Here is an 18,557-nt window from a genome sequence, read left to right as displayed (position 1 = left end):
CAATACTGGGAATTGATCCTAAGTCCTTACCCCCAGGCCCTTTCATTTGTACTTTGTTTTTAAGGTAGGGTCTCACTAAATGTTGCCCTGAGTGGTCTCAACCCCACCATCCTCCCACCTCTGCCTCTAAGGAGCTGGGATTACAGGCATGGACCACCATGCCCAGCCCAACTTCCCTTTTTGCAGATCTGTCCTAATCACAGTCCCAGTGGGAGCTCAAGGAACCCTCCTACCAGCCCGGGGTGGGGGGGGGCGGTGCTATTTTACTACATCTTCCAGACAAGATAGGAGAGGCTTAGAGGAGCCCCAAGAGGCACAGCTGGCAACTGACCAAAGGCAGGGTTTGAGCCCTGTTGGTCTAACTCCAAATCTTCTCAGTAGTAGCTTATGGCTCTGAGTAGCTGGCCTGCCACAAATGACAGCCAGACTCTCTAAAGCACACTGTGAGAGCCCTCTCCAGGAGGCCCTTCTTCCTTCCCCCAGCCCTGATGAGGGGCTCCCTCAGAGCCTAGACACCCACTTTTTCACCTCTAAACTACCCACTGTACCTAGCCCACCTCCTCCAGGAAGCCTGCCTGCCTTTCTTTCTCCCTACTTTCTGAAGAGTCAAAGGTCTTCCATGCTTCTACCCCGTGGAGAAGCAGAGAGGATGGTCCCTAGCACTTCTTTTTTTTTTTTTTTTTTTGGCCAGTCCTGGGGCTTGGACTCAGGGCCTGAGCACTGTCCCTGGCTTCTTTTTTGCTCAAGGCTAGCACTCTGCCACTTGAGCCACAGTGCCACTTCTGGCCATTTTCTGTATATGTGGTGCTGGGGAATCGAACCAGGGCCTCATGTATATGAGGCAGGCACTCTTGCCACTAGGCCATATCCCCAGCCCTCCCTAGCACTTCTTGAGGAACACACACACACACACACACACACACACACACACACACACACACATTCAGCCAGCCCCATCCAGACACCCCATAGGGTCTTGCTGTCAGGTAAACAGGTGAACTACTCAATGCCAGCCCCCACCTTTCCCCAGAGGCCAGCGCATCTGTCCCAGGTGCATGGGGATAGGAAATCCATGTGGACCAAACAAGTGGGGTGACCCATGGGGTAAGGAATGACATTGCAGCCACTTGCTGAGCCAGGAGGAGCCCAGAGCCAGCCAGCATCTCCACTGAGATAGAAAAGAGCACAGAGGAGGGCGAGACTAAAGTTCAAGACCCAAGATAAAGAACAGTGAGGTTGGGGATATGGCCTAGTGGCAAGAGTGCTTGCCTCCTATACATGAGGCCCTGGGTTCAATTCCCCAGCACCACATATACAGAAAATGGCCAGAGGGGGCGCTGTGGCTCAAGAGGTAGAGTACTAGCCTTGAGCAAAAAGAAGCCAGGGACAGTGCTCAGGCCCTGAGTCCAAGCCCCAGGACTGGCAAAAAAAAAACCAAAACATTGAGGTAAAGCCGGGTGCTAGTGGCTCACGCCTGCAATACTAGTGACTCACGAGGCTGGGATCTGAGGACTGCCGTCAAAGCCAGCCTGGGCAGAAAAGCCTGTGAGACTCTTATCTCCAATAACTCGGGGCGGGGGGGGGGGGGGAAGAAAGAAGGAAATAGCCAGAAGTAGAGCTGTGGCCCAAATGGTAAAGTGCTATCTAGCCTTGAACAAAACAGCTTAAGGACAGCAGCCAGGCTCAGAGTTCAAGCCCCAGGACTGGCCAAAGATAATCATAATAATAACAAGAACAACAGTGAGTGAGAGAGTTCCATCTATCTAGGATATCTCCGAGCCTTCTCACTGAGGGAAAGAAGGAAGCTACAGAAGAATATTTTGTTTTCTTTTTTTTACCAGTCATAGGGCTTCAAGTCAGGGCCTGGGCACTGTCCCTGAGCTTTTGTTCTCAAGGCTAGCACTCTACCACTTTAGGCACAGCTCCACTTCTGGTTTTCTGGTGGTTAATTGGAGGTAGGAGTCTCACAGACTTTCCTATCTGGGCTGGCTTTGAACTGCAATCCTTAGATCTCATTTTCCTGAGTAGCTAGGATTACAGGTATGAGCCACCACCACCTGTCTAGGATAAACAATTTCAAAAAGCATTTTAAACAGAATCATATATAGTCTATTGGTCAGTATGTACATATGAAATCTCAAGATGGCACTAAGTAAAACATCCTGGAAATGCCTCCCTGCCTCCCAGCTCCTGCTCCAGAGACGCCATTCAACACCCACCCCAGCCCTCCATCAGACAGTGCCTAAGACCAGAGGAGACAGTGAATCACCAGTTCTTACAGCCTTTGTGAAAAACAAGAAGGCAACTTATCATAAAAACGTCCACTTTAAATTCAGAACATCTCCTTGCAAGTGCTACCCCTCAGTCAAACTCACAAGCCTACAGGAATAGATATACCAGGATATTTTTATATCCCTGTGTGCAGCCAGGGAAAAATCTGAACAAAAGCCGGGTCCCTGGACAGGGTGCTGATTGAATAAATTAGGACCCAGTCTGGCTGTTCTGAACTCTGAGGTATACAAATGGGACCATGGTGCACCTGGAGGCCAAAATACGTGTGGGCTGCTCACCTGACTGGATCGGCCTCGGGAATAGGACATAGGAAATGGGGACAGACTAAGCCAAGCATAGTGACACACACCTGTAATCCCAGCTACTGAGTTGGAGGATTTCTTATTGGACACCAACCTGGGAATGATGAGAGAGACCTTATCTCAAAAAACAAAATAAAAACAAAAGGGCTTGGAGGTACGGCCCAGTGGTACCACGAGACTCTGAGTTCAAATCCCAGATACACACACACACGCGCGCACACACACACACACACACACACACACACACAAAAGAAAAAGAAAACAAGAAGACAAACTTTGGTTTTCAGTTTTCAGTTTGCAATGCTTAATTCATTGATTTTTGTACATGCCAGGCAAACACTGAGCCACACAAACTCCCAATCCCAATCTGTAACGTCTGATGTTATTTTAAGTCAATAAATCATAGAATGCACTATATTTATGCATTTAAAAACCAGATTGGGATGTAGGCTGCTGGTAGTAGGGAAGGCTGTAGGAGGGAGGGAATATATAGGAACTGTCTGTACATTCTCCTCAACTTCCCTGGGAACTGAAAACTAAAATAAAACACAAGCCAAGTGCCAGTGGCTCACGCCTATCATCCTAGCTACTCAGGAGACTGATAATCTGAGGATTGCGGTTCAAAGCCAAACCAGGCAGGAAATTCTGTGAGAGTCTTATCTCCAACTAACCACTAAAAAGCTGAAGTGGAGCTGTGACTCAAGTGGTAGCCCTGAACAAGAAAGCTGGACAGCATTCATGCCCTGAGTTAAGGCCCAGGGTTAGCCGTGTGTGTGTGTGTGTGTGTGTGTGTGTGTGTGTGTGTGTGTGTATGAATGAATGAACAAAAAACACAAGCCCAACCCCATCCCTCAGAAGTCCATGTTTCTATACTTCTATCCCCTCAGGCTCCTTGAGGAGGAGCTGGAAAGTAAAGCTACCCCTACCCCCAAAGCTAGAACTGGGGAAAACTCACACCTTCAAATAGCCCCTTGCAAAATCCCATTTATTCCAGAAGCCCACACCCATAAAGTACAGCTCTCGACAATCTGTGTCCTACTTACAGCTCTCTTCGTGGCCTCCAGGGTTGGCCAGCCTGGCACAGACAAGGACTCATTACCATGTGTGGAGCCCACGGCTGCCTTTCTGATCACATTAGTATTTTAAAAAGCCCGAGGCACCATCTAGCTATCTCTCTGGGGCCCCTCACCTAGCCCTGAATTATCATCCCATCCTACCAGTCTTTGTGACCAGGGTCAGCTCCTCAGAGGGGGCCCCCAGGGCCCACTCCCTGATGTGTGTCCCTAGCCCAGCAGCTCATTCAGCTCCAGAACAGGCAGGTGGCAGTGTGAGCCAGGAATGGATGGAAATGAGAAGCAGGCCAGATCAGAGCAAAACCATGAAGCATGAAGGCCCAGCCTGCACACTTTTTAATGTCAAAGTCTCATATCTGTCCCACGTAGGTAACAAATGCATACATATGACTAAACACAGAGCTGGGCAAGGTGGTAGGTACATGCCTGTAATCCCAGCACACAGAAGGCTAAGGTTGGGAGATCACAAGTTCAAGGCTAGCCTGGCTGATACATCCACAGATGTGGTTTTTGTTGTTGTTGTTGTTTTTTAATTGAGCGATGGGCTGGGAATGTGGCTTAGTGGTAGAGTGCTTGCCTAGCATGCATGAAGCCCTGGGTTCAAGGTTCAATTCCTCAGCACCATGTAAACAAAAAGAAAAAAAAAATCCAGAAGTGGCCCTGTGGCTCAAGTGGTAGAGTGCTCGCCTTAAGCAAAAAGAGGCCAGGGACAGTGCTTAGGCCCTGAGTTCAAGCCCCAGGACTGACAAAAAAAGAAAAAAAATTGAGCGATGTGCTGACGGTTCCTGCCTGTAATCCTAGCTATTAAGGAGGCTGAGATCTGAGGACTGAAGTTCAAAGCCAGCCCAATCAGGAAAGTCTGTGAAAATCCTATCTCCAATTAACCACCAGAAAACCAGAAGTGGCGCTATGAATCAAAGTGGTAGAGTACTGCTAGCCTTGAGCTGAAGAGCTCAAGTCAGGGACAGTGCCCAGGCCCTGAGTTCAAACCCCATGACCAACACACACACACACACACACACACACACACACACATACACACACACGGAAAGAACTAGACTACAAAACAAAATCAAGGTAATCCTTGCACATGTGTGTATGCAGATAAGTCAAAACCACACTTCAGTCTCTTGACCAAATCTATCCCAAAGGGGCTGAGAAATTATTTTTCTCAAGGGGTCACAATGACCATTTAGCCTCTCCCTGCCTGGGGTGGGGCCTGGGACACAGTGGGGGGAGGGGAGGCTGGGTGGCAGTGGTATTTCTAAGCTATTAACAATTGACTTCTGTTAATCATTATTTGGCCATTTCTGTTTCACTTTTTCCTGCCCCATTGCTCAATTCCCCCCCTTTCTCCCCCCCCCCCCCATACACACAGAGGAAATATTCCTCCAGGGAAAGTGGGAGCAGTGGTTGTGAAGGTAAGAAGGGCCTGAACAACGGTCCTCATCTAGGGACCAGATGTGTACTGGCCATCTATCTACCCTCCAGGTTAGTACTGTTCTCCCATTTAGTCATCTGGTCAAACCTAAACCACCACGAGAAAAGAAAGGGCTGGTTAACACCAGCCCAGTCAGTAGCTGACTTCTTGTTGTTGTTGTCATTTGTAGGGCTTGAACTCAGGGCCTAGGCACGATCCCTGAGCTTTTAATTGCTCAAGGCTAGGGCTCAATCACTTGGAGCCAGCTTTTTGGGGGTTAATTGGAGATAAGAGTCTCAAGGGATTTCCTGCTGGAGTGGACTTCCAACCTCCATCCTCAGACCTCAGTCTCCTGGGTAGCTAGGACTAAGTGTGAGCCACCAGCACCTGGCTTAGCTGCCATTCTTAGTGGGGAAGAGGTTCCTGGGAGGCTGAGACCAGCAGGTAGAGACCTCCAACTCCACCTCCAGAAGGAAGGGCAGGAGGGAAGGGAGTGTGGCCCAGCCTGTGGCCATTTCCTGTAGCAGCTGGCCCAGGCAACAGGAGTAGGTGCCGCCCATCTGAGCGGAAGGATCTGGAAGGCTACAGCAGGGGGTCAAAGCCAGGAAGGACCTTTAGTTCTCATTCTGCCTTTAGGATCCAAACTTGGAAAACAATGACAAGCGAAAGAGATTGGATGAATACGAATTTTCACTGACGCTAAGTTTACCACTGAGGGTGGGGTAGATGTTGGACAGAGGAGGTGAAAACTAACTTCCAGCAGCCCGATGTCTTATTCTGGTCCTTGCTTTAAATTCCTCCTGCCTCCTCTCATGCCCTGAATAGAGGAGGCCAGTCTCCCACAGGCCCAACTCCAACTAAGAGCTATGATGGAAGCAGGGAGTCGGCTCCTTCACCTGAGTGCCCCCCATACACATCTGAGAAAACTCCCAATCCCCACTCTGTCATTAGAGCAGAGCCCAGAACAAACAGCCCTGGGCCCCATCTCTTCATCAGTAAAGCGGGGATGGAAAGGCCACCTGATGCCCAGGCCACAACAGCCAGGCCTCTGGGAGGGCAGTCATGTGACTGCCTCATGAGCAGGCCTCCTCTAGTGCCCTATAGGCCTGGAGGTTCTTTTCCCTTGGGAAGGAAGAGTGGGGGGGGAACCCTGGTGGAAGCCATTCCTCCTCAGCCCCACACCCCCCATGAAGGACTAAGAAGCTCCTAGCACTCATTGTTTGAAATTGGAATCATTGGCTAGGGGACAATTTCTAAAAAGGACACACATACACACACACACACACACACACACACACACACACACACACACACACCCCTTGGATATTTTCTTTAAGCAGATAAGCCTCTGCAGTCACAGGTGAGCTCCCTACCTGGTTTCTCCATTCCCAGAGGACAGCAGTGCCCTAGGTGACAGGCCCAAAGCCAGCATTTGGGCCTGCCCAGATGAAAACACCAAGCTGACTTGAAGCAGCTGCTCCTCTTATAGCTCTTCTAGAACTCCCACCCCAGGGAGACACAGTGAAGGTCAAGGCCAGGGTCAGGCCCAAACCAAATGCCTAGGACTGGACCAGCCTAGAGCAGACAGCCTGGCTTTCTTCCCTTCATATCCCTATAGCAAACCTGCCCCCAGCTCCAGGCAGGAGAGCGCTGTGCAACCCATGAGCATTCATTCATGCAGAAGGGAAAAGCCCCAGCAAAAAGATGCATAATCCTACAATCACCGCCAGCCCCCACCATCCATCAGCAATCATCACCGGTAGACAGCGCGCCACCACCAGCCGCCGACGCCTTGGTGGGTTACTCCTCTGCCTCGGTGCCAGCACCCTCTCCTAAGACGACAACATTCATGCGACTCTGAATTACCAAAATCAATTACTCCAAGGAGAAATTCAGACAAGACAGGCACTGGAGTAAAGAGGTAGCTAATTCCCATCGGCAGGTAATTGCTCCCCTGAGGATTTCAGATAATAAAAGAGGAATCTAAAAGAAGACATTCCCCTTTCCCGTCCCCCACCCCACCCCCGTGGAGGTGGGAGGAGGAAGATGCATGAATCAACAGAAGGCTAGGCCCTTCCCTGCTTTGCCTGCACAGTAAGACCACAGGAATCCCCAGGGTCCCAGCTGAGGCAGGGAAAGAACGGGGCCTCGGGGCTCCTGTTGCTCAAGGTCAGGACTCTTCTATTCTAGGTGTGCTTCCCATCCCTCAACAAACCCCAATCTCCTCGAAAGTAGGGGGGGGAGGCTGTCATGCCCTCCTCTTCCTGGCCACCTCGCCCTGGCTACCCCCACGAAGGCCCTGCCAGTGGACACACAGATGACTGGTGTATCTGGAGCCATTTCAAAGCGTGCCCGGCCTTGGCCTCCTTAATTGTAACATGGAGAGATGACATCAACTTGTTACATATATAGAAGTGTTCTATAACTGTCTCTGCAAGAGTGTCCCAGAGCCTGTCACCAAGAGAAAAAGTATCCGGCTGCTGGTGGCTCACGCCTGTAAGTCTAGCTACCAGGAGGCTGAGATCTGAGGATCACAGTTTGAAGCCAGACCAAGCAGCAAAGTCCATGAGACGCTTATCTCCAATAAACTACTCAGCAAAAGTCAGTAGTGGCACTGTGGCTCAAGCGACAGCGCTCTAGCCTCATGCACAAAGAGGCTCAGAGACAGCACTCAGGCCCTGAGTTCAAGCCCCAGAACTGGCCAAAAAAAGAAGAAAGTGTCCTTATAGACAAAGGTTTGGAGAGTTCTGAAGCAAACAAAAATCAACAGATTTCTTTACAGCAGAACTTCTCACCGCCTTTAAAATCTCTCATGTGAAGCTAGGCACCTGTGGCTCACATCTATAATCCTAGCTACTCAGGAGGCTAAGATCTGAGTAATAAGATTCGAAGCCAGTCCAGGCTCTTATCTCCAATGAAGCACACCCCCCCCCCAAAAAAAGCTGGAAGTGGAGGTATGGCTCAAGTGGTAAAGCACTTGCCTTGAGCACAAAGGCTCAAGGACAGCACCCAAGCCCCGAATTCAAGCCTCAGGATCAGCACACCCGTGCACATATACACACAATCTCTAATGTGGGTGGGTATTTTAAAACATAGTCATCAAGTATGTGGTCTCTTCCCAGATGCTTTTCTACAAAGCACTTTACCAGCCTACCACCCATGGGACATTCCTGGGCTGCTAAAGGTGGCAGCTTTTCAGCATACCAAGGGTAGGGGTAAGGAATTTAAGGGAGTGGGGTGGACAGGCGAAAGGAAAATTTTATACAGGACATGGTACCTGGGCTACGTGCTGAGAGGAGGAGGAGGCACTCTGTGGGCAGAGACAGGGTAGGGGACATTCTAAGTAGCAGCCACTGCCCAACAGGAATGCAGAAGTAGGAGAGTGGGACAGTGTGGGTGCGGTGGTCATCTTTTTGAGAGGGGGGGGGGCTGGAAAGACAGGATAGGGAGGGTCTTGGGGTCAAGAATATGAAGCGGACTTTTTAACATCCTTGGGTGAAACAGAACAGCTTACTTATTTATTACTTTAATAAACCAGGCCATTGTGCCAGCCATTGTGGGAAGTACAGTTCCTAACTAACACCCCACCCCAGCACCCAGGAAGCAGCTTCTCTTGGGTCCCTTGCTTGGGAGCCAAGCTAAGAGGCTGTTTCAGTTCACTCAGGCACTAAGTAGCAGGGTAGGTATGCACAGACCTGACATATCCATTTCAGACCCATGTTCTGAGCCACTAGGCTATCCTAGAGTCACGCGCACCATCAAAGCCTACTGCCAGTGCCTTGATTTTTAATTTATATTCTACTGGATGGAACTTTCCAAATATGTACGTAGATGATTCTTGTTAAATATTTCAAAATCCATCCGTTGAGTGGGGAAGAAGATGCCCAAACAGCAAATTGGCACCAAAAGAGACAGGTGGCCAAAGCTATCAATACTGTTTGTGAGATGGAGACTCCAGAGCATGCTTGATTGATGGGGGGGGGGCGGGGCGGGTAGGGGATAGGGTGCGGCTGGCAGGTGGAACTGTTCTAGGAATTGCACCTCTTGGGGGAAGGAGGTCCCTCTGTCATCACCAAGTATGTCAGTAATCATCTCCAGTAAAGAAGGCCCCAGACTCCTTCCTGTCCCTATGATAAGGAACTGAAACTGTTTGCCTCACTTCAATTAGGTAATGAACTAGACAATTTAAAGAGAGGGCTGGGAATGTGGCTTAGTGGTAGAGTGCTTGCCTAGCATGCACGAAGCCCTGGGTTTGATTCTCAGTACCACATAAACAGAAAAAATAAAAAAGACAATCTGAAGAGAAATTCCAGCAAGGATATAAATACTTGAAAGAGGATGTCAACCATAAACAGGAACTCAGGTGGAGGTGGGGGCGGGGGTGGGAGGTGTGTCCTCGGCAGGGTGGTTTATAATTACCCCGCGCCAGCACTGTGATGAGCACTTTGCAAGCATTACCTCACATCAGGCTCAAAATAATTCACTGACAGAGATGGCACGATTATCTCCATTTGATGGAAACTGAGGCCAGGCAGTGAAATGACCTGCCTGCGGGAACACAATAGGAATGACAAATCCAGCTGGGGTCCCTCTGTTTCTCCACCCTACCAAATAAAAACAAACATGTCCTAAATATAAGGGGCTGGAAGATCAGCTGGGCCAAATGGAGAAAGGAGACAGGACTGGCATCCTGCCTCCTGGAGTGTCTTGCCTGCCAGGCCTGGGGGGCACTTGGCAGGCCTGCCTGAGTGGCTTTGGTGGGGAAAAGTGATTTTACGATTCTATTGTTAGCAACCTGGACAGCTGTCCTGAAGCCGACTGCAGCTCCACTTCCCCTGGGAAGGCCCTTTTGACCTGTGCCCCCTCCCAGTGCCGTGTAAACCAATGTGCATCCTCTCCAAAGGGTGAGCAGGGCCTGAGGGCGGGCCCTGTGAGGGGTGGGAGGAGCAGAGCCTCCATCCAATCACCTCCCCCGTAGCTCTCAATCTCAACACACACTCACCCAGAAACAAGCTCCCCAGGGGACAGAGGAGGTGGACACGGCCTGGTGAAGACACATTCCAAGTGCCTTAAAGAATCTTTGACTCTACTAACTCCTGTATCCATCCATCAAAGTCACTTCCCTAAAAACCCACATTAAAGATGTAACTTCTCTGAACCAAACCCATTCCAGGAAATGGGAAACATGGGTTTATTGTTGTTGTTGTTGTTGTTGTTGTTGTTATTGATTGTTGGTGGTGGTGGTAGTGTTTGTTTTTGCTTTGGGTTTTTTTTTTTTTAGGGGAGGGTAAAAGAGGGAGCAGAAATGGAGGGAGAGTGAACAAATGCAGGCATGGTATTTAGCACATACTATGTAGAAAATGAACTATGTAAGTTGTGGGCAGGGATAGGAAGGGGAAACAGGGAGAGCAAAAGAAAGGGTAACGTCCCAAAAAAGAATGTATTCATTATCTGACTTATGAAACGATAACCTCTGCACAATGCCTTAATAATAACAATACAATTATATTTAAAAAGAAAAAAGAATAAGCCAGGTGCAAATGGCTCACACCTCGAATCCTAGCTACTCAGGAAGCTGAGATCTGAGAATCACGGCTCGAAGCCAGCCTGGGAAGGAAAGTCTGTGAGACATTTATCTCTGATTAACTACCAAAAAGCTGGAAATGGCACTGTGGCTCAAAGTGGTAGGGCACTCGCCTAGAGCATCAAAGCTCAGACACAGGGCCCAGGCCCTGTGTTCAAGCCCAGGTCCAGTATTAAAAATAAATAAATAAATAAATGGAGAATGAGAATAAAATGATAAGACACATACTGTCAAAAAAGAAAAAGACACATACTCATTTTTTTTTCAAGCTCACATTTGGACACCTTCTTTATTTATTCATTTTTTTAAGTCGGAGAGTGGAACTCAAACTTGGTACCTGACACTTTCACTCTTTGGCTAGTGCTCTACTAATGGAGCCACTCCTCCAACCCCCTTGTTTGGAAGATCGGAGTCTAGGTGTAGCTTTGCAAGAAAAGTATGTCAGTTCTTGGACCACCTGTTTCAATCAGAGCTTTTCCTCCCCAGAATTGCCTTCATTGGAGGCAGAAAGTTCTAGAAGAAAAAAAAAAGAGCTATGGCCAGAGAATTCCAAGACCACTGCCAAATGATCTTCCTAAAGGCCCTGACAAGCATAGTGCTAAGTAAGGACAAAGCACTGGCACCTATTACATGTCCCCAACATGTGAGAACACTGAGGCTCAGAAATGAGGCCTGAACTTACCATCATCTGATAGGTGCAGCAGTCAGGACTCAAATTCAGGTGTGTGGGATGGACTACAGATCACATACATGTACACACACACACAGACACACACCAGTCTCTCTGCTCTTCAGGCCGCTTTGCAGCAGAAATACTCTACTGATTTTTTCCTATCCCGCAACGCCAAGCTTACACTACCAGTGACTACCAAGAAATCCCAAATCTAAATCAACTTATTACCAGTCACTGCTACTCTCAAAGTAAATACAACACACACACACACACACACACACACACACACACACACACACACACCCCTCTCTGGAAAGTACATGCTGGAGGAGGATGGGAAAAACACTAATATCAACACTGAAAAACCTAACAAAGCTAAAAGGGTTGGAAAGTAAGGAGATCAAGACAGACTGTCTGTGAAACCCTGCTTTCAAATGTGTACCTGGAAACTGCTCAACCTGCTCTCTTTTCCTTTCCCTCATCCCTAGCTGCTCAAGAACATTGTTGGGGTGTTGAAAGGAGCCTCTCATTCATCCTTTTCCCACCCTCACCTTCTGTGTCACACCTTGTCTACAGTGAGCCCTTCTTCCAGGAAGAATGAAGCCACGGGGTGGGGGGGGGGGGGGGGGTGGCGGACAGACACAGAGCAGCAGAGTTGCCTGATCTCTCCTTCAAACTTGGTACTCAAACCCCGGCCCACACGAAGTACTTAGAAAGTATGAGCCGCTAGTATTTTTGTATGTGTCTGTGCTGGTACAGGGGCTTGAACTCAGGTCCTGGGCACTATCCCTTAGCTTTATTCATTCAAGGCTGGCACTCTTTATTACATGAGCCACAGCTCCACTTCCAACTTTTTTGGTAGTTAACTGGAGATAAAAGTCTCACAGACTTTTTCTGCCTGGTTCGGCTGTGAACCACAATCCCCAACTCTCAGCCTCTGAGTAGCTAGGGATAGAGTCATGAGCCACAGGAGCCTGGCATAAGCACTAGTACTCTGCTGACAGCCCAGCGTGGCCAAGTACCTGGCTCAGGCTCACACAGGCGAGGTGAGGTACAGCAAAGGCTGACATCAGGTTCTGGCCTGCATCCAAGCTCTTTCTTGACATGGAGCCCCGCTCTCTCCTGAGAAGCTCTGAGTGGGCACAGCCCAAGTGCTTATCATGCCCCAGTAGCTTCCCTTGGCCTACAGTTCATGCACAAGTACAAAGTCCCAGCCCACAGATTTGTTTTTCTTCATGTGCACACTCACAGATCAACAAGTGGCTTTGAGGGAAAGTTCCCAAATCTTGGCATCTTGGCCCATCCAGAGGTGAGTGGTGACCTCACCCGGTGACTAAGCCAGCACTGACGCCGGGAATCTGCACTGGGAGCCCTTGGGCGCTGCTGGCTTCCAGCCCGGGAAGAGCCACAGCCAAAACCACTAGGTTCTCACAGAGCTGGGGATCCCTGGCTTTGGAGGTGCGGAGAAACAAGGTGGCTCTTCAGAGCATGGGGTGTTGTAACCCAAGGTAAGGAGGAGACTGGAGGTCCAGATCGAAGCCCCAATCGTGCCATGAACTTGTCACAGAGCAGGCCAGGGGCTGGTGGCCTGTAATCCTAGCTACTCAGGAGGTGATCCTCAGATCTGAGGATTGTGGTTCAAAGCCAGCCCAGGCAGGAAAGTCCATGAGATTCTTTTTTTTCCCCAATTAACCACCAAAAAGTCAGAAATGGAGCTGTGTGGGCCAAGTGCTAGAGTGCCAGGCTTGAGCAAAAATAATCTAAGGGACACCTCCCAAGCCTTGAGTTTAAGCCCCGGTGCACGCGTGCGCACGCACACGCGCACACACACACACACACACACACACACACGTCTACTCTACCAAAGAGCAAACAGAAACACCTGTACGAAAGCTGTTCCACACCATACCACAGTCTTCATAAAACAGGTGGTTGCTACTATGCTCTGAGTCCTCAGTGCCCCCCTCCAATTGCCCACAGCTTCATGCTCCCCATCCTTGTTGCAGTAGGTGTGGTCCTCAGTTTCGGATCTCAGTGGTACTTTCCTGAGCCACTCTCATCACTACCTTCCCTGCTCCCTGCTATGGCTGGTTGCTTGCAGCCTTCTGAGGCTCCCCAATCCACCATGATCCGTTTCCCCTGCAGCCATCCTTGGCCCTGTAGCCATCTTGGATGCTTTGCTTAAAAGTCTACACCAACAGCCTGGGAACTCCAATCCGGCTACTCCTAAGAGTAAAGAACGCAGATGCACACGGCTGGGGGATTGACTAGGTTCTGCCACTAAATCTGGGGTGCAATCTCAGCAAGGACCTGGCTACACACGTCCCAGTATTCATTTTTAGAAGCGGGCAGCCCGACCTCCAAGGCCCATGACAGCCAAGCCACTCAAGTGAGATAATGGAGCCAAAGGACTCCACACCACCAACCAGTGTGACTCGAACCCAAGGGATTACGAAGGCTATTTTTAACTTCCCACATCCTGGCCGAAAAACAAAATCCCTCACACACCCTGCAGATCCCTATCAGGGGGCTGACGGGGCCTTTGGGGAATTCTCTCCTCCGGGAAGCAGCATGGCCAGCTTGGATGGCCTGTCCCTTTGCCGGGAAAGGCGCCTCCCCACTCCCCCCTCCCTCCTAGGTCCCTGCTCCCCAAGGCCAGATACCATTATGTCTGGCTTGGTTCTCACTGCCCTCAAGGAATGGCCCTTTCCTAGTGTCTCAGCTGTCACCTCCTTTTCCAGCAAGGGTCACAACCCATTTGTTTATTCACTGATAGCCATCTCTCCTCCATCCCCTCCCCTCACAAAGCTGGGGTCACCTAGAGGGTTCAACCATGAGCCACCTGTGCATTTGGGATGCTCTGTAAGTTGACAAGACAGTGTTCAGGGACAACACAAGGAGGAGCCCCCCATCTGAGCAAGGAATTTGTGGGTGAGTGGGGGGACCTGAACACAAAGCCAGGCCGACATTAACATCTCTCCCCTCTTACCCAGAGTCCCTCACATCTGAGGCTGCGGGGGTTTTCCCAGGTCCCAGATGTCATGACCAATGGGAGCTTCCTATGAAAGACCAGGCATCTCCAAACTGCTCACCTGACCCACCAGGACAGGTGGATAACTACATTCTCCTCTCTTTTTAGTTACTGACATGTACCAGATACTTTTGGGTGGTGCTAGGAGTCCAATCCAAGGCCTCACAAATGCCAAGCAAACACTTTACCACTCATGGAGCCTAGAAGAGGCATGTGACCGTGTGGTACCCCAGTCACATCTATGAGTCCCAGCACAACTGAATCAGCCTCTGAAGATCCATCCTCCTTGAGCACCTTCCAAATGTTCTCATGAATTCTAGAAGAGGCCTACCATTCAAGATCTGGGTGAGGTGTGAGATGAGAAGTTCAGTCTGTAGGAAAGGTAGTTTTCCTCTGACACCTGCCTCTAGTCTGTCCATCTTCAACGTCATAAATCCAGAAGAGATTTTTTTTTTAAAGATCAGAACTGGTCTCAGTTGTAGCTCAGTGGTGGAATGCTTGCCTAGCACGCACAAGGACCTGAGTTTGAGTCCCAACATGGCCAAAAACAAATAGTGGGTGACTCACATCGGTAATCCCAGCTACTCAGAAGGCTGAGTGTAAGCCCGGCCTAGGCAGAAAAGTGAGACTCTATCCCCAAAATCACCAGCACAAATCAGAGCTGGCAACATGGCTCAAGTGATAGATCACCAGCCAAACAAGCTGAGCGAGCTCATGGCCCTGAGTCCAAATCCCAGCTCCAGCAAAACAAACAACAAACAAAACAGAAAGAAACACCGCCACGAAAATCAGATCAAGAACAATCCACAGGAAGGCTGTGGTGAGGGAAGAAGATGCTGCTGGCTGGGAGGCCAGAGTTAGAGAAGGCTGAGGAAGCATGGGGTTCAAAGACGCAGTGATCTTGGAGGCTCCTGGCCTCCTCTCAGTCCAGCTCCTCCAGCTTCCAGTGGAAGGTCCGGCCAAAGCCAGCACCAGGCGAACAGAAAATCAATGAGTTTGAGACACAAGGCGCAGAAGGCCAGAGTATATTGGCAGGGGATGAGGGTTCACGCCTGACCCCATCCCAACCCTACACCTTCCCACAGGTACATTTAGGGCTCCGGGCATGTCCCTGCAGTTTCTCAGACTCCAGTGGCTTGTGCCATAAAATGGGTATTTAATAATTCTGTCCCTTCACTGGGATCAAAGGAGATAAAGGCAGAAGGAGCTCTCAGAGTCAGCAGCAGAGTGGAGAGGCTGCAGATGTGATGATTCTGAGGTGTATGAAGAGGAGTCACTCACCCCCAAAAGCCCTCCAGCCCAGCTCTGCCCAGTCCAGTGGCCTCCCCAGGGCTGCCCCCCCAGTCCTGGGGCAGGGGAGGATGGAGGGGATGAATGGGCTTCTAGGAGATTTAAGGCACAGAGGTGGACAGCCAACCCACCTTACACCCTCCTCAGGAGATGTGGGCCCAGCACATCCCTGGCTGGGAAGGTCAGAGGCCAGCAGGGTGGGATGGAGGATTGGGTCGGGGGGGAGGCTGGTATTCAGCTCTCCAAGGTCCCCACTGTGGAGAAACCCAAGCACAAAGGCCTCACCCAAGGTACACTAGACCTTCCAGAAGGCAGAGGCCAGAGCTAGGGGAAACAGGCTCCACCCCATACACATCTCTGTGTGATCTCTTCACCAGGCTCCTTCATCCCCCATGGCCTACCGGACATCCACATAAGGAGGCTCCCACAGGGCAGCTCCGGGCAGCCGCTGCCCCTCTCCATAGTTGCACAGTAGGCCATTTTACAGCTGGAAGGAAGGCCCAGGAAGAAACAGCATCTAGTTCAAAAGTGAAGCCAAGATGTCTTGACTTCTGACCTCTTGGGAAGCTGACCCTATATTTCTTCCTGAGAGTTAGCTCTCAAACTGTTCCTGGCAGGAGATTTTTCAAACCCAGTTTGCTAGGTCTGGAGTTGAGATGAGGATCTTGTGTTTTAACAGGTGCCCAAGGGGCTTATGGGAAAAGCACCCCAGAACATCCCACAGGCTCAGCACTCTGGCGTGTGCATGCTTGCACATACTCACTCCTCGTGCAAGCAAGAGACAAGCATGGGACAAGAATAACAATTAGAAGCTGGGCGTTCATGGCCCACACCTCTAATCTAAGCTACTTGGGAGGCTGAGAATGGGGAGGATCAAGCTTTGAGGCCAGACCAGGCCAAAAAAAGTGTTCACAAGTACCCTTTCGCAACCCAGAGCTGGGGTCTGTGGCACAGTCCTATTATCCCGGCTATGACAAGAAGCTTAAAGGAGATCATGCTCAGACTTGCCCAGGCAAGAAGTGAGACTCAATCTCAAAATACTATGAATTAAAAGCAGCACTAGAGGTAAGAGGGCCTGAGTAGGCCCTGAGTTCAAAACCCAGTAACACCCAAGGGCAAACATAAAGTGATGGTTAGGGCATTACAGACAGATGCTGGGTTTGTGGTACATCCCAGCCCCTAACTATAGGAACTTGGGTATATCTAAACCTGTTTGTAACCCTTCCTTCCTTCCTTCTTTCCTTCCTTCCTCCCTTCCTTCCTTCCTTCCTTCCTTCCACACAAGAGATTGAACTTAGGGCTTCATGCTTGCTAAGCAAGCACTCTATCACCTGAGCCACAACTCCAGTCCCTTTGGGCATCGATTACTTTCGAGGTAGAGTCTTATTTTATACCTAAGGCAGGACTGTGCTGTGATCCTCCGGGTTGTGCTTCCTTGTCAGTGGTAAGGTCATCTCCTGCCACTGCACCCAGCCACTGTGCTTCCCTCAGCCAGAATAACAGCTGCATGCCACCATGCCACACATTCTGAGATGAAATCTCACAAACGTTTATGCCCAAGCTGGCCTGGAACCAAGATCCATCGCCTCCTAGTTTCCTTTCTTCCTTTCCTCTTCTCTCTCTTTCCTCTTGGTGATACTGGAGAGTAAACTCAGCCTTCTACCACTGGAGCCACACCTCCAGTCCTTAAAACCGGTTCTTTAGATGCCACATGAAGATAAGGAAAGGTTTGACCTCCTGGGGCTGTCTTCAGGAACCCAGCACAGAACACATCATAAACCCAGTAACTGGTGCTCAGATCATTGCCAAACTCAGTTTCAGTGTGTGTGAGTTGCATGCCGGAGGGAAGGAACAGAATGCCAGGCCCCTGGGGACCACGGTGAATACCTGAGCCAGAAAGAGATGCCCGAGGGTTGTGCTAGGATCAGGGACACCGATTTCTGCTTTAAACAGGAAGAGATGGCCAATCCTGAAACTAGCTGCTCTCTGTAGTTCACCGGCACAAGAAGGTGCCTCACAAGAAGGTGCTCCCCGTGAGAGAGCCCTAGCAAGGGCTAGATCCCTCTCCTTCCTCAGCATGCTGGTTAATTAGTTCCTTTGAGAAGGGAATGGGTGGGACCATCTTAAATCTGAGGCCTGCAAACCAACTGAAGTCAGAAGTCCCCCACAAGTGTGGGCAACTAACTGTGCCTTTTCTTCTAAAGGGCTGGCAGCAAGAGATGCTGATCTTTGCAGGAGTTTGAGGAGGGAAATGGAGGTGCAGAGACAGAGCCCCGAGGCATCAGTCAGATAAGCCATTGAACCTGGTAAGCCTTATTCAATCCCCCCCTGGCTGTGGTTTTTCACACCGCACAGAGAGGTTGCGAAGACTGCCCTAGGGCACACAGCTAGCGCGAGTAGAGGTATGTGTTGGGGGAGAGGGGTTGAACTCAAATTCTCTGGGCTCCAGAACTAGGTGTTTGATTTTTAATTCTCAGATGGATGGTTTTAGGTTTAAAAAAAGAAGAAGAAAAAGACAGGAGTGAATCTTGTCTAAGGTTACGATCCTTTCTAGGGATAAACTACAGACTTGCTCACCAATAAATAAAATCAACGTGCATGGAGGGGGGTGGGGGGCAGAGGTATGCAGGGCACTGCCCAGATAACTCAGAAGAGCAGAAACCAGAAACATCTCCCAATCGTGCCCACCAGACTAGGAACTGGAAGCCAACTGGGGGTGCTCAGAGCCCTTCTCTACATTTCCAGGGGTTCTCACGGCCAGTGGGGCCTAAGTAGGCCAGGAACGGGAAAACAGACGTCAGTCACCTGCCTTCCGAATAGTGGAGGGAGGGTGCCCAGCTCTGGGCACCAACCTGAGGTGATCCGGTGTGAAGTTTTAGATCACTTAAGTTT

At 50.0% G+C, this 18,557-nt stretch overlaps 1 protein-coding gene across 3 annotated transcripts in view; it reads right to left on the bottom strand.

Moving 5' to 3' along the window:
• Positions 1-18,557, bottom strand: part of LOC125348051 (DAB2 interacting protein) — a 168,070-nt gene that overhangs the window by 127,604 nt on the left and 21,909 nt on the right. The window lies entirely within an intron of this gene.

This window comes from Perognathus longimembris, chromosome 1 (assembly GCF_023159225.1).
Source record: "Perognathus longimembris pacificus isolate PPM17 chromosome 1, ASM2315922v1, whole genome shotgun sequence".
In the NCBI taxonomy this organism is placed as follows: domain Eukaryota; kingdom Metazoa; phylum Chordata; class Mammalia; order Rodentia; family Heteromyidae; genus Perognathus; species Perognathus longimembris.
Note: the sequence above shows the minus strand (reverse complement) of the source record. Positions and strands in the feature narration are given on the sequence as shown.